This window comes from Toxotes jaculatrix, chromosome 16, assembly GCF_017976425.1.
Source record: "Toxotes jaculatrix isolate fToxJac2 chromosome 16, fToxJac2.pri, whole genome shotgun sequence".
Taxonomy (NCBI): Eukaryota; Metazoa; Chordata; class Actinopteri; family Toxotidae; genus Toxotes; species Toxotes jaculatrix.
This window is the reverse complement of record NC_054409.1, coordinates 3,861,652-3,877,100: the sequence shown is the minus strand read 5'-3', so window position 1 is coordinate 3,877,100 and position 15,449 is coordinate 3,861,652. Positions and strand designations below refer to the sequence as shown.

The window sequence follows — 15,449 nt, the reverse complement described above, 5'->3', positions numbered from 1 at the left end:
GACATGAACTGCATCATGTTAAAATCAGAGCAAAGCAGCAACGATTACAAAAAGACAGAAAGTCAAACATGTGAGAGCACGATTGAATGTGGAGGAAGAGACAGAGATGATGGTTCTACTTCAGTCCAGCTGCTGAAAACTGTTTCCAATGCAGTTCTAGTCCAATGTGTAAAAATGCAGAATATTACCTGACACTTCTAACAGACAGGAGCTGAAAACTTCACACAGACAATACAAGTGTCTGAATAACAAAGAGAGGAATGAGAGGAAGAGAAAGTGGGTGGACAAAGAGAAAAGAAGGAGCTGAGAGAGCAATGGAGGACAGAAACTTTAAAGTCCAACAGTGATTCATCATAGTTTGTGAAAACTACCTGATACTTGTCCTGAGAGTTCAGTCAGTGAAAGAAACCATGAAAACAAAGCTGATTCTTCATTTTACATTTATCATGAATGACTCAGGGACTTTTTTTTGGATCACTTGATTATTCATCTGAGAAAAGCAGTAAGTTCTTTGAGTTACTGAGTCACTGCAGTGTGTTCAAAACAACTATACTTATAGAAATGAAGGCACTGATCACACAGTCTAAAACATAAGCTTCAGAAAAAAATGAATACATTTCATATGCTGAAGGAAATGTTAGGTTTGTGTCATGTCCAACAGTCGACAATCAACCAAATACCCAACAAATCTAAGTCATTTAGCTTTGTAGCTCTGCACACATCCTTCTTCAAACACTGTGGTTTATGACACAGCCAGTTAAGTCTGGACTTCAAACCAGTTCAAACACAGTCATGCAGCATGTAGATGCAGAATGTAAATCATTTTCTCAAACATCTGCACCAGCACTGAGGAATAAACATCAATGATAATTCATCATGATTTATGAAGTTTAATGTTTCTGTTGTTTTACTGTTTGAAAGAGGAGAAACAATGTTTGTATATTTGAAGCTGTGAAGAACATTTTCCTTTGTTTTCTTCGTTTCAGAGGTTTTTGAAAAACAGATAAAATGAATCAGTGGATGTATCAGAATATGGAGAGAATCTTCATCGACTACAAACTTGTGACTTTTGGAAATTTCCCAAAGCAAAACTCTGTTCATGTGACTCAAACCAGTAAATGTCTGGTTTCAGCTAATTTAACCTTTGGGCTGATGAATGAACGACTACCTGCTGCATAATCAGACTCATCACTACATTATTCACTGCACAAGCAGCTGCACACTGGTTCACACCTGAGAGAATAACGTCTGTCACTGTTCAGTTAGAAGAGCAAAGAAGAATCTGGTGGTAGAAGAAAAACTGATGAGAGGAGGAAACGGAGGAGGGTGAGAAAAAGATGAATAATTACTGAACCTGCAACATCAACAGACGCCTGTCAGTGCCAAAGAAATGACTCTTATCAAGAAAGGCAGAGATTAAAGCAACTAGCCTCATCTTCATGTTCCAGATGCTCACACAGTTTTTGAAAAGTAAAGTAAACCAGATGAAAATAAATCATTCATGATTTGACTCAAGATGAAGAAAACATATCTCTTTACCTGGATGCATGAAATAAAAGTAATAAATCAGTGAAGGTTCAGAATGGTTTCAGTAAAATATCACAGATCTTATTTAAAGCTCTGTTACTCTGTCACAGCAGACAGCAGGACAATGACAGTGAGAAGACTAAAGGAGACATGGAGCTTTGTCCTGGTTTGAAGGACAGAAGACAGAGGACAGTCTGTGTGTGGCTGCTCTGTCTGGGGAGACTGGTGGAGAAGAGACTGAGGTCCAAACTCTGACAGGACACAAGAGAGCAGCTCCAGCCCTCTGACAGAAGACAGGCTGGGAGGGAGGACAGCTGTCCAGCTGTGGATCAGCTACTGGACACTGACGGGACACACACCATCGCTCTGGCTGTCCCATAGAACAAACTCTGACTTCATATCAGGTGAGGATGTGTCCATTTAAACTGAGGACTACAGGAAAAGTATAAGCTTCATTTCTTCAGAAGCTGTTTACAGTTACTGGAATTTTAAAATAAATAAAATCTCAGTTTGATCACAAACAAAACAGATTCTAAAATTCCCTTGACAGAAATAAAAACCAATCTCATTTCTATTATCAGCTGATTAAATGTTCATTTTCTCAGCTCACCATCTGCTGGGCTACAGAGTTGATCAGCTCAGCAGACGTGTTGTGATCTAATAGGATCAGACAGGTGGAGACATGAAGGATGAAAACAGCTCTGCTCCAATGAAGGAAGCAGAACTAGAAACAGGCAGAGACACCTGCTGTACTGATTTCATCAACACTAACAGAGAAACACAGAGATGGAGTGAAGTTTCATTCGTGCATCTTAGTTTAATCTTTAAAGTTTATTCTGGACCATGGAAAATAAAAGCCCCAGAAAAAGCTAGTACTCCTGACATCGGGAATGAATTTTAAAATGACTCATGAGCTGATTTAAAAATCTCAAATGTTTTGATGTGCATTTAAAAATATAAAGTATGAGGGAAAGCTGTGTTTTTATTCAGTGTATTGAAAACTCACCACTTCAAGCTTCTCCTTCCTCCACCTGTTTCTCTCCCTCCTTTCATCTGTCTCTATGTAGACTCACTCCTTCCTGTACTGTCTCTCTGCATCTCCTTCATTTCGCCGTCAGCTTTACTTTTCATGTCAGTATCATCCACATACAGAGACTATAGAAGCAAAAGGGTCATTTAGCAAAGACGAACACGTCAAAGATAAAACACAAACTTTCTACATGCTCCTAAAGTCAGAAACACACTCAAACAGCAAAATTCTCTGGTTGTTTCTCAGGCAAACACATGCACACCCTCCTACAGACTGTCCACACTGCTGCTCTCTGTGTCTGTGAGATCACTCGTCACCACTTTGTTCCTCCAAATATAACAGTAATAATATTTGTGTCTGTGAAAGGACACATATACACACACTGTTACACATTCTCCACCTGCTTTGTGGTTGTGTGAGGAGTGTGTGAAGTGTGGAGGCGAACGTCACAATGACTGACTTCTCCTCTCTGCTTGGTTCCACTCAGCTGCCTGTCACTGACTCTTCAGAGCAAAGTGTTGGAGGTTAAAAATCTATTTACTGAAGCTGGAGCTTTTAACAGGCCACATTCGCATTCACATTCAAATTCGCAGGGGTCAGCACAGCAACACAGCCAGGTAAGTATGACCTGCAGTTGTATATGTCAGCTTTTGCAGTCTGTCCACAAAGCCACTAGTCAAGCTGTCTCTTGGGAAAGAAAGCAAAGGCCCACGTGGTACACTTTTCTTGTCTCAAAGACGGCAGCATCCCCACCAAAGCCTAAAAATAAAGTATACCAGCGAAATGACATCTAGCACACATTTCTTCCACAAAGAAAGGGCAATGTCGGACAGGGGAGCTCACACTTGTGGCGCTCTATAAAGACGTTTGACTTTTCACCAACTCAAAAGGCTCAGCCATAAGGCCAAGCCAGCCAAAAATAACTTCAACTCATTGGTGTTCCTCTCCACGGAAGTCTTTAGTAAAAGGCGAAAGACTTGTGCGTTATGAAGAGAAACAAGAGTCAGAACAGGCCTGTCTCAGAGAGCAGCTGAGGACCCTAGTCGTCCCAGCTACCACCGTCGCAGTGCGCCTCCCTTGGCTTGCCGCGTGCTGAATCCCAGCCTCCCCTCCAGGCCTGGCTTTTACATGGAGACTACAACGTCTGGGAAACGATCAGGCGTCTTCAGGGAGTCCGCGACCAATCATTGTAGCTGAAGTGCACTGTGTTGTTGAGCGGGGTTCCCTGGGTGATATCAGTAAATCAACTGACTGGTTGTGCACAATTCACTTGATAAAAACTATGCTGCATTTTCCTTCAGCCACTGTAAAAGTTGGACTCCTAACTAAACGTGTGTCAGAGCTTGATTTTCTACAAAGCAAGAGAAAGGTGCACCGTTCCCGGTGGCACTGCAATGCCAGGTCGATGCGTGGAGTGAGCGGAGCAAGCTCCCTTTTCAGCTCCCTCTCCTAAAAATGGGTTTAATACGTTGTCCCCATATAGGGGACATATCAGATATTAAACTGATAAGAACAGATACTACACTTGTTCTTAGCCAAAAGGCCGAGAAGCGATGAGGCCCAAGCGTTTGACGTCCAAATCAAGTTCTTGGTACAACCGTCACTTGTCGCATTTGTAAGCCAGTTTATCGATTGCCGCCACTTAGCAACTCCGCCCATCTGTCTGCTGTGTACCTTTCCCTGCCGCTATACAAAGATGTTTGACTTTTCACCAACTCAAAAGGCTCAGCCATACGGCAAAGCCGGCCAAAAATAGCTTCAACTCATTGCTGTTCCACACCAAAGCCTAGAAATAAAGCATACTAGAACAACATCTAGCACACATTCCTTCCACAAACAAGCAGCACAGTCGGACAGGAGAGCTCACACTTCATTTTGTCATGGAAAGGCCACGCCCACTTCCCCAATTGCAATTGGAACACGGGGAATTGTCATGACTAAACATGCCACTCTGTAGCGCACGCCAGAGAGCTTCTGCAGAGCAACACTGCCGCTTTGTGGACAGACTGCAAAAGCTGACATGTAACTCCAAATCAACAAAGCCACTTCACAAAATGGAGAGCCTTCAACAGGTTAGCACATGGGCATTCCTGACACATTGTGTTTTCTTCTACACGCACGCAACAGGGGAGAGCGCAAACGCAGTCCCCCACTACCAGAAATTATGCAGTCGAGATTCCCACATATGGGGAATTCACAGGGGTCAGCACAGCCGGAGTGCAATGGCTGAGCCTCACCCTGGGTGAACCACCTTGTTGATTATGGTATCTCCCCTGCCAGGTAAGTATGAGCTGCAGTTGGAAGAGAGCGGGTGGTGGTCACCAGGCACAGCGCTCTGGCTGACGGTGCCTACAATGCATAATCCCACATTTCAGTGCCTTGAGCATCAGCTCCCCTTTGTCTGTTACATTTATGGCTGAAAAGACACAAACACTGCTGCAAATAGGCTGCGGCGTGCGGCAAACGCGCTTTGTTGGATCTACCCATCATGCACTGCTCTGCCAAAAACAAAGGAACACTGTGTGAAATGCCACTAGTCAAGCTGTCTCTTGGGAAAGAAAGCAAAGGCCCACGTGGGACACTTTTCAAAACATTTGACTAAATGAACTAAACACTGACATGAACTACTAACATGTATTGACTCAGCGAAAACCTTGGAGCTGATCTGGACTTTCCTGTGGTTTCCTCTTGTCCTTGTAACAGCAGTAGCTCCTCCCTTCCTTGTCAATAATTGTGCAGAAATATCTGAGGGCTTCTTTCTTCCTAAATCATAAGCAAGTCCTGTCCAGTCCAACTGTTTCTGCTCCTGTTTGACTTCTGAACTTGTCTCTGGCTGTGTGTCCACTTACTGCAGCCTCTGACATCAGACTGAAGAATCTTGATACATCAAAGGCATCAAAGGACAAACACACGCTCACACATACCGGTACTTATATCTTTGTGAGGACACTCTCTGGCATAATGCTTTCCCTCGCCCTAACCTCTCTCTCTCTTAGCATCTCAGACCTATGTCAGTACCAGTGCCTCTGTCAAAGAATACAAAAAAAAAAACACTAGACCTGTACACACATAAAGTCATGTATTCATGTAGTCGTCTGTGAATGTGTGTTTGATGAGTGCAAAGTGAAAATGCTGCATGAACCTTGTTTTTGTAAAAGCTTCTCTTGTTTCCTTTGCTTCTTACAACTGTATATTTTTCAAGCATCATCTGTCATATTGAAGAAATAAGTTCATTCAGTAGCGTTATTTCTTTTTTTACTGTCATCATGTACACTTTTCTTGTCTCAAAGACGGCAGCATCCCCACCAAAGCCTAAAAATAAAGTATACCATCGAAATGACAACATCTAGCACACATTTCTTCCGCAAAGAAAGAGCAAAGTCGGACAGGGGAGCTCCCACTTGTGGCGCTCTATAAAGATGTTTGACTTTTCACCAACTCAAAAGGCTCAGCCATAAGGCCAAGCCAGCCAAAAATAACTTCAACTCATTGGTGTTCCTCTCCACGGACGTCTTTAGTAAAAGGCGAAAGACTTGTGCGTTATGAAGAGAAACAAGAGTCAGAACAGGCCTGTCTCAGAGAGCAGCTGAGGACCCTAGTCGTCCCAGCTACCACCGTCGCGGTGTGCCTCCCTTGGCTTGCCGCGTGCTAAATCCCAGCCTCCCCTCCACCCCCCACCACCTCCAGCCTGAAAAATCCAGGCCTGGCTTTTACATGGAGACTACAAAGTCTGGGAAACGATCAGGCGTCTTCAGGGAGTCCGCGACCAATCATCGTAGCTGAAGTGCACCGTGTTGTTGAGCGGGGTTCCCTGGGTGATATCAGTAAATCAACTGACTGGTTGTGCACAATTGACTTGATAAAAACTTAGCCGCATTTTCCTTCAGCCACTGTAAAAGTTTGACTCCTAACTAAACATGTGTGTCAGAGCTTGATTTTCTACAAAGCAAGAGAAAGGTGCACCGTTCCCGGTGGCACTGCAATGCCAGGTCAATGCGTGGAGTGAGCGGAGCAAGCTCCCTTTTCAGCTCCCTCTTCTAAAAATGGGTTCAATACGTTATCCCCATATAAGGGACATATCAGATATTAAACTGATAAGAACATATACTACACTTGATCTTAGCCAAAAGGCCGAGAAGCGATGAGGCCCAAGCGTTTGACGTCCAAATCAAGCTCTTGGTACAACCGTCACTTGTCGCGGTGTCCCATTTGTAAGCCAGCTTATCAATTGCCGCCACTTAGCAACTCCGCCCATCTGTCTGCTGTGTACTTTTCCCTGCCGCTATACAAAGATGTTTGACCTTTCACCAACTCAAAAGGCTCAGCCATACGGCAAAACCGGCCAAAAATAGCTTCAACTCATTGCTGTTCCACACCAAAGCCTAAAAATAAAGCATACTAGAACAACATCTAGCACACATTTCTTCCACAAACAAGCAGCACAGTCGGACAGGAGAGCTCACACTTCATTTTGTCATGGAAAGGCCACGCCCACTTCCCCAATTCCAATGGGAACACGGGGAATTGTCATGACTAAACACGCCACTCTGTAGCGTACGCCAGAGAGCTTCTGCAGAGCAACACTGCCGCTTTGTGGACAGACTGCAAAAGCTGACATGTAACTCCAAATCAACAAAGCCACTTCACAAAATGGAGAGCTTTCAACAGGTTAGCACATGGGCATTCCTGACACATTGTGTTTTCTTCTACACGCATGCAACAGGGGAGAGCGCGAACGCAGTCCCCCACTACCAGAAATTATGCAGTCGAGATTCCCACATTTGGGGAAATTCGCAGGGGTCAGCACAGCCGGATTGCAATCGCTGAGCCTCACCCTGGGTGAACCACCTTGTTGATCATGGTATCTCCCCTGGCAGGTAAGTATGAGCTGCAGTTGGAAGAGAGCGGGTGGTGGTCACCAGGCACAGCGCTCTGGCTGACGGTGCCTACAATGCATAATCCCACATTTCAGCGCCTTGAGCATCAGCTCCCCTTTGTATGTTACATTTATGGCTGAAAAGACACAAACACTGCTGCAAATAGGCTGCGGCGTGCGGCAAACGCGCTTTGTTAGATCTACCCATCATGCACTGCTCTGCCAAAAACAAAGGAACACTGTGTGAAATGCCACTAGTCAAGCTGTCTCTTGGGAAAGAAAGCAAAGGCCCACGTAGAACACTTTTCAAAACATTTGACTAAATGAACTAAACACTGACATGAACTTCTAACATGTATTGACTTACTGAAAACCTTGGAGGTGATCTGGACTTTCCTGTGGTTTCCTCTTGTCCTTGTAACAGCAGTAGCTCCTCCCTTCCTTGTCAATAATTGTGCAGAAATATCTGAGTGCTTCTTTCTTCCTAAATCATGAGCAAGTCCTGTCCAGTCCAACTGTTTCTGCTCCTGTTTGACTTCTGAACTTGTCTCTGGCTGTGTGTCCACTTACTGCAGCCTGTGACATCAGACTGTAGAATGTTGATACATCAAAGGCATCAAAGGACAAACACACGCTCACACATACCGGTACTTATATCTTTGTGAGGACACTCTCTGGCATAATGCTTTCCCTCGCCCTAACCTCTCTCTCTCTTAGCATCTCAGACCTATGTCAGTACCAGTGCCTCTGTCAAAGAATACAAAAAAAAAAAAAAAACACTAGACCTGTACACAAAGTCATGTATTCATGTAGTCATCTGTGAATGTGTGTTTGATGAGTGCAAAGTGAAAATGCTGCATGAACCTTGTTTTTGTAAAAGCTTCTCTTGTTTCCTTTGCTTCTTACAACTGTATATTTTTCAAGCATCATCTGTCATATTGAAGAAATAAGTTCATTCAGTAGTTATTTCTTTTTTTATTGTCATCATGTACAGTGGACTGGTAACCTCGCTCACAGCTGCTTCTTAGTTACACAGTTTACATTTCCTGATTTGAGAGGAATACACTGTGGAGGGTGTGTGGAGGAAAAACAAAGCAGTAGCTCCCTCAGAGAGGATCAATGAATGAGGCCAACTGATTGTTTGAATAATAACCATCTGTGGTTACACACCTGAGAGCAGAATGATAAATGAATGACATCTACTTTGCACCTATGTTGCTGGGACAAAAGATGATGAAAGAATGATGAAGAATTATACCATGATCAGAATTATTTTCTTTCTGGTAAAGAATAGATTGAATATGGAGGCTCCATTTGTAGCATCTGAAAAGGATATTTTGTTTTTTTTATGTAACACATGCCTGATTGTGTTCAACTGGGCATTTCGGTCAGTTATATGGTTTGAGCGTGTGTAACAATGCTCACCGGTAGGGGTCAGGCTAACGTGGGCAGAACATTTCTGTAAAAAAAAGTGCAAGGGGTTTTTTTGGCGGTTTTGGAGTCGGATGAGCGGAGAAGAGTGTGTGGCTGGCGATACCGACATCTTGGTTGTATGCTTCGGGCTCTGCGGCGAACAATAAAAAACGTTTTTTTTTCATACACCATACTGTTGTGGGCTGAGTGGTGTAACACATTGGACATAATAGCTGTTTATCAAAAGGCTGCTGGTGTTATTATGTGTTGATTTTTCTAAACATTGGTTTAATAAGAATCTCTCTGCAAAGTGAAACCAATTTTGTGGGAAGGCTGAGTTACCTTGAAGCATTTCACCACCTGACAGCAGCAAAGCTGGAGCCTTTTTTTCACCTGTCTGATGATTTAACAAACTGATATTGAAGGGTCACTGCCCTCCAGAATGACCTTTGACCCCATTATAAACTACTAGTGGAGTCAAAGCATCTTCAGCAAGCAGCTGAACTCCTCCTCTTCTTTCTCCTCAGCAGTCCTGCCTCTCTTTCTTCCCTCTGAGCTCCTCAGGCTGCTGAGCTGTAGGACTCTTCAGACTAACTGCTACAGACGGCTCCACTATGGCTCTGATTTGTCTGCTAAATAAAGCAGTTTGACAGTTGATTTAAACACCATGTACAGTTCAGCAGCTCTGAGGAGAAGAAGTGAATCAGTGTCTCAGTGTCTTTGTCTCTGTGTCTTCTGCGAGCCAGTGGAGGAGTTTCTGTGGATGAAGATACTGAATGTTAGTTGGAACATCTGCACAGATTATAGTACAATGTGACTCACAGAGAAATACATCAGATCAATGAAGCAGATGCATCATGAAGCAATAAAACTGTCAATTGTATCAATGTCAGTGTTTCAGTATATAGAGTTTTTCTTGTCAGTGAGGTTGTGAATAATTTTCAGTGTTGAAAAGTTAAAACGCTTTCAACAGTAGTTTTCAACATCAGTTCTAAAATCAGCAGACTAACACAGAGGCCACAGAGTTTTCTCTGAAAATAAAGTTGCTGTGAGCATCTTTTGTATTTTCAGAGAAGCTCACCAGGTAGTCCAGAACTGTACCAAGGCATCTGAAGTTTTCCTCAGCTTCAGCATGTTGGCTATCAAGTGAAACTGGCTCTGTGTTCAGATCTTGTTTTGTACTGATAAATAATTATTTATTGATTTCCAGCTGGCTAATGAAACAGCATGTTTGAAAGTTGACAGTACAGTGATATTCATTTTGTCTTTTCAGATCTCACCAATCACTGAACACATTTGTTTTTATTGTGACATTTATTCCTAATTGCAGCTTTGAACTGATGATCCATCACCTCAGAGGATGTTTCTTTTCTGATTTGTTGTTGTTGTTCCAGATTGTTGAACACTGACACCAACAGTCGCTACAAAGATCCCATTATTCTGTGTTGACTGGCTGTGGATCATCTTTCTTCCTCCTCTAACTCTTCTATGAACAGACACTGCAGCTGGTGTCTCTGTCCACAGCAGAGTGAACTCCTGTAAAGGAGAATAAGTGAAGTGGAAAGAGAAGATGGAGACTCACTTCTCTTTCTGCCAGGATATTTAGGACTGTTTCCATTAATGATGAGATCCAGTTCTCTCTGTGGAGTAAAGGCCCAGTGACAGAGACCAACACACTTTAAAGTGGATCTGAACCAGAAAGTGATGCTCTGCTCTACAGTCGCTTGGCTCTCAGTCAGAGGCAATGTGTTATTAAAACCAGGTAAATGAGGGAAACTTTCACAGGTGTTACATGATGAAACAATGAAAACCACTGGGATGGAGTCAGCAGAAATAGGCGGAGGAGCTCTTTATTCAGGACAGAGACCAACAGCAGAGGAAAGTAGAGCTCCAAGAGTCATTAGCATCAGAGAACAAGTATCACAGAGTGTCTGCAACTTTACTGTGAATCATCCACTGCTGGAGGTCACAGCTCAGAGTGGAGAGAGAGCTGTGTAATGTGCTGTCACAGTCAGAGCTTAAATCAATACACATCTTTTCTCAACTGTATCCTGATACTGGATGGATGGAAAGTCACGTTGGCACTTTCAGACTTTCTATTTGTTTTGTAACTGACAAGAGTCTGTGGAAAATCATGATGCAAAGAGGAAGAAGCATAATAACTCTACAAACCCTCTGATCAACCCAACAGCAAATTCACTAAAGGACCAGTGTTCACACATTTACAGCGTGAACCATGTGTGAATGCATTACACCATCACACTGAAGCTCCACTCTAGCAGGTGAAAAGTAGCAGCTGACCTGCAGCATGTGGACAGAAGGAGGAATATATCTGTCTACACCCTGCAACAGTAGAGTCAGTGGAGACGAGGCTGCAGTGCAGGAGAACTGGACTTGGGATCTGGAGGAAAACAAAGTGTAGGATGGAAATAAGAGATGATAAAGAGATGACTGTACAACTGTGATTTCATCAGTTTGAAGTAACACAAGAGTGTAAACAGTGATAATTGTTTTGTACTGTAGAGAGAACAGCAGTCGTCTCTGCCTCTTTCCATGGTGCTGACTGAGAGCTTGTTAATGCTTCACAGTCCACATTGTTTGGAGTTGAGGAAAATCTACAGCAACAGGATTAAAAATAAAGTAGCAACTCTCATAAACCTTCAAATGATTCTTTTTTAAACTAATTGTCTTCATCCTGTGTTGCAAATAATAATATGTGTGAACTTCATTATAGAGGCTAATGGGCTCATTATTGGCTAATTGCAGCAGGTTACTGCCATCAGCCTGGAGGACACTTTATGCTACTTCCAACAGGATTTCAGCAGATACATTAACATGAATGTTGTACACACTCCTTCTATCTGTTAGTAGTTGTGTACAGTTCAGCTGCTGCTGTCCTTGGTGCTGAATTCACCAACCCAGCTGAATGGTCCTGAGTGAACAGTGAACACATGAATATCTCTTTGACCAAAAGCAGCTTCAGTTCCTGCAGACAGTCCCTATGAGGAGTAGTAGTTAGTTGAGTGGAGAAGCACTTTTATTTGTGGAGCATCTATCAAATCAGTCCAGAGTGAGTCCTCAGGGTCTAAAAGATCTCACAGCTTCTTCTCTCAGTCAACACAGCCTCAGATTCACCAACATCAGCTTGACACACTGACATCCAAAGGTTTGCTGGAGGACAGAAACACTGTGGGCTGGAAATGAATTATGAAACAAGGCTCTTAGTGAAGTTCTTTGTTCTTTCTATCCTGTGACAGTGGAAATAAAAAGTTGTGTTGAGTAAATGTCCATCATTTACACTTTACTGTGTTGGACAGTAAATAATAATAATAATGTTTCTTCTGTAGATGTTCTCACTGCAGCTCGAGTGAAGAATAAAAAGTAAAGAAACAGCTTCAGTGGCTCTGACAGAACTAAGTGGAATAAATAAACAATAAATAAACACTTTGTGTTGCTTCCTCCTCCCATTCCCCTCCTCTTCACTGGCTTCACTTCGCTCCATGTGACAAATCATGGTTGTGGAGCTGAATGAAATGAGTTGGACTTGTCCACATTAGTCCTGCTGTCAGTCCTGAACCATGAAACGCTGCTTCAGTAGCAACATACTGAGCACACAGACACAGAGACAGAGACAGAGGACTCACACACAGTCTCTTCCTCTCTGGATAAAAGTTCCGGTAGGGGTCGCTAATGTCCGTGTGAAAGCAGCAGAAGAAGCAGCGACAGAGTCTCCAGCTCTTGTGTTCATCAGCAGCGTTCACACTGGGATTTCTTCCTCCGCTCGGCTTCATCTGCAGCGCTTTCTCTTCTGGAAATGAACCGCTGGACACGGAGCTTCGTCGGGAAGAGCGCGGAGCTTTTGCAGCTGATTAAAGGACACCATGCTTTACTTCTGGATACACACCGTGTGGATCCCCGCCGTCGCTTTCTTCTTTGGATTTCAAGGCAAAGGATCGATTCACTCTTTTCATTTCATGTCCTGGCGTTTTCCACTAGGAAACACCGGAGCTGAGAGGGAAATTCCAGCTACCGTGGATGTTTATTGTGCGTGTGTCCGTCTGATGCTGACTCGAGTTGTGAAGGTATGTGAAGTGACGTCCCTTCCTGAAAACACCTGACATGACAGAGAGGTCTGCGCTCCTCTGACTTTCTGCTGCTTCCTGTTACAGCAGAGCTCTGTTTGCTCTAAATGAAGTTAGTGATGAGTGGAGCTGAGCCGAGCTGACAGCAGTCTTCATGTACAGTAGCAGTGTGTGACACAGAGAGCAGAGCAGCCTCAGAGGCTGATGGTACAGCTGACAGCTTCAGTACAGTCTCCTCTCAGCACAGTAGTAGAGTAGTGCAGAAACATGTGGAGCCTGTTGGACTGTCTCCACTGCTGGACTTATTTCTGAGAGCTGCTCTCTCTGATGAAATGTGTGTGTGGGACATTTGTATTAGGCCGTATGCAAGTTAGCTTGTGTGTATTGTTAAATAGCTGTAAATACCAAACCTAACCACAGAGTGGACTCTGGATTCTGGACTCTGGACTCATTCATTCAGAAAATCTGTTTCCTCTGAACATCATCCAGCCACATTATGTTTCACAAATAATGGATTTACTACAGTTTAGTGTATTTAGTGTATGTGGTTGTAGTGAGCGAGGGAGTGAGAGAATGAATACAGGAAGACAGATGGATCAACACGGTGAACAAAACATACAGGTGTACAATGACAGTGTTGTGGTAAAGCTGAGTTACAATCCAATATCATAATACAGAGAGGGAATATATACTTCATTAAAATGAGCAGTGAAAGAGCACAGACGAGTCACATCAATTCACTGAACTCCTCCTGTCACAGTCACAGAATAATGATCACATTACTATAGAAACTTCTGGATAAATGATGGAACAGTTCCTCATTTTCTCCGACCACAAAGAAAATGTGTTTTTCTTCGAATCATGAAAATCTTTAAAACGAGTTTTGTGAGAAAAAAAAGGGAAAAATGAAAGAAGAAATTTTCTCCTCTCTCTTCAAAAACTTTCAAGAGTCATCATGAAGAAATAAAGTACATCATTGTGTTTAATAGTGAACTGGAAACACAGAGCCTGTAAATGACAGAGTCAAACTGGCTCTTGTGGTGTAATTGTGCTCATAATAATAAAATTCTACAGCTGCTGCAGTGAGAACTTTTCCTTCATCCTTCTTTTCCATCAAGATGTGAAGATGATTGTGTGTGCTTGCATCTTAAAATAAGGGTTAGTCGACACATTAAGGTCTCATCTATCTGCACAAACAAATCTCTCTTGTGTTCTATTCATCCAGTCAGCTAATAATATTCACAGTCTCATAGTAAACAAACAGAAACATAATGTCTCACACAAGCTGCTCCACATAGACCTAGCATAGCATTTGGAGCAGGCACACAATTAAATTCCTCAAAGGCCAAATGTATTTTCTGATTGTGTCATTCTTCAGTGTGTGTGTGTGTGTGTGTGTGTGTGTCTCCCACTTTACTCCAACACACCAATCAAATATTTCATTAGTGCTTCAGGACTGTGCAATTTGTTAAAGTTAAATTTAGGATCCATTTTTCAAGAGAACTTCTCAGAACCTTTTCAGTCTATGAAGCTTTAAACATATCAGCTCTCTCACACTGACTGAGGCTGAATTCTGAACAGCTACAAGATTTGGAGCTTAGTGACCATCATCAAAAGACAAGGAAACAGAAGAAAGGAAACATTTCAAAAAATGAATGCACCATTTCCTCATATGAAATAGTTTTACTGCTTTAATAATTAAGATCCTTCAACAACTAGGACTTAATACAGTCCTGTAGATGAGCTGCATGGAGCAGAAAACAAGAATCAGAGCTGAGAGTCTAAAGTGGCAGAGTTAAACTTCCAAACTTATTCTGCCCTCACACTCATCAACAGTTTTCCTCCTACACTCAAAACACTGCAAATGAACACTCATCCAAATGCATCACATGCCACCTCAAACACATCAACATATTTTAGATTCCAGTTTCAGGACTAAGGTTTTCAAGGCAGGAAGAATTCTCAGCAGCCTAAATTTACTCCACAGTGAGGAAATCACTGATTGTTTTACTGTCCCTTAACCAAAGAGGGTGAACATGAACACAGCCTGAAACGCTTCATGCAGCAGCTGATCCAGCTTTAAGTCCTACGACTCATTCTGGAGATTTACTACAGGACATAATTGTATTGAACTGGAAATGAACTAAAAATCAAGGCTCAAAGCCAAAAGGAGATTTGAACCTAGTGTTCAGTATAAGACACAAGTGAACTCAGTGATAGGTAAATGTAAGAAGGCTGAAACTTTAAAGCACAATAATAAGTAGATGATTGTAGAAGTGGAAACAGTGTGTGCTGGTTAGTTTGCATTGGACTGGGAGATTATTTCTCCTGAGTCTTAAACTGTGCTTCTTTGTTTTTGGGCCAAATCTTGAGAGATGATGAAAGTGATTCACACATTGGAAATAAGAAGATTTTACCAACACATCAAACTGTTTCCTGTTCACAGCATTTAAAGTGAAGTCCTCCATCAAGTATCATAATACATCACAGACCTGACCTACAGTACATTGACATAACTTCC

The 15,449-nt window shown here is 42.6% G+C and overlaps 6 non-coding genes across 6 annotated transcripts; all 6 read right to left on the bottom strand.

The window, feature by feature from the left end:
• Positions 1–3,448: 3,448 nt before the first annotated feature.
• On the bottom strand, positions 3,449–3,563 carry LOC121196185. Its single transcript, XR_005895660.1, has one exon. It is a non-coding gene; the product is annotated as a U5 spliceosomal RNA (small nuclear RNA).
• Positions 3,564–3,921: 358 nt separating this feature from the next.
• On the bottom strand, positions 3,922–4,112 carry LOC121196681. The gene has a single exon (XR_005896123.1). It is a non-coding gene; the product is annotated as a U2 spliceosomal RNA (small nuclear RNA).
• Positions 4,113–4,681: 569 nt separating this feature from the next.
• On the bottom strand, positions 4,682–4,845 carry LOC121196434. Its single transcript, XR_005895896.1, has one exon. It is a non-coding gene; the product is annotated as a U1 spliceosomal RNA (small nuclear RNA).
• A 1,159-nt stretch (positions 4,846–6,004) lies between these two features.
• On the bottom strand, positions 6,005–6,119 carry LOC121196244. The gene has a single exon (XR_005895716.1). It is a non-coding gene; the product is annotated as a U5 spliceosomal RNA (small nuclear RNA).
• A 390-nt stretch (positions 6,120–6,509) lies between these two features.
• On the bottom strand, positions 6,510–6,700 carry LOC121196700. The gene has a single exon (XR_005896139.1). It is a non-coding gene; the product is annotated as a U2 spliceosomal RNA (small nuclear RNA).
• Positions 6,701–7,277: 577 nt separating this feature from the next.
• LOC121196445 lies at positions 7,278–7,442 on the bottom strand. The gene has a single exon (XR_005895907.1). It is a non-coding gene; the product is annotated as a U1 spliceosomal RNA (small nuclear RNA).
• Positions 7,443–15,449: the final 8,007 nt, after the last annotated feature.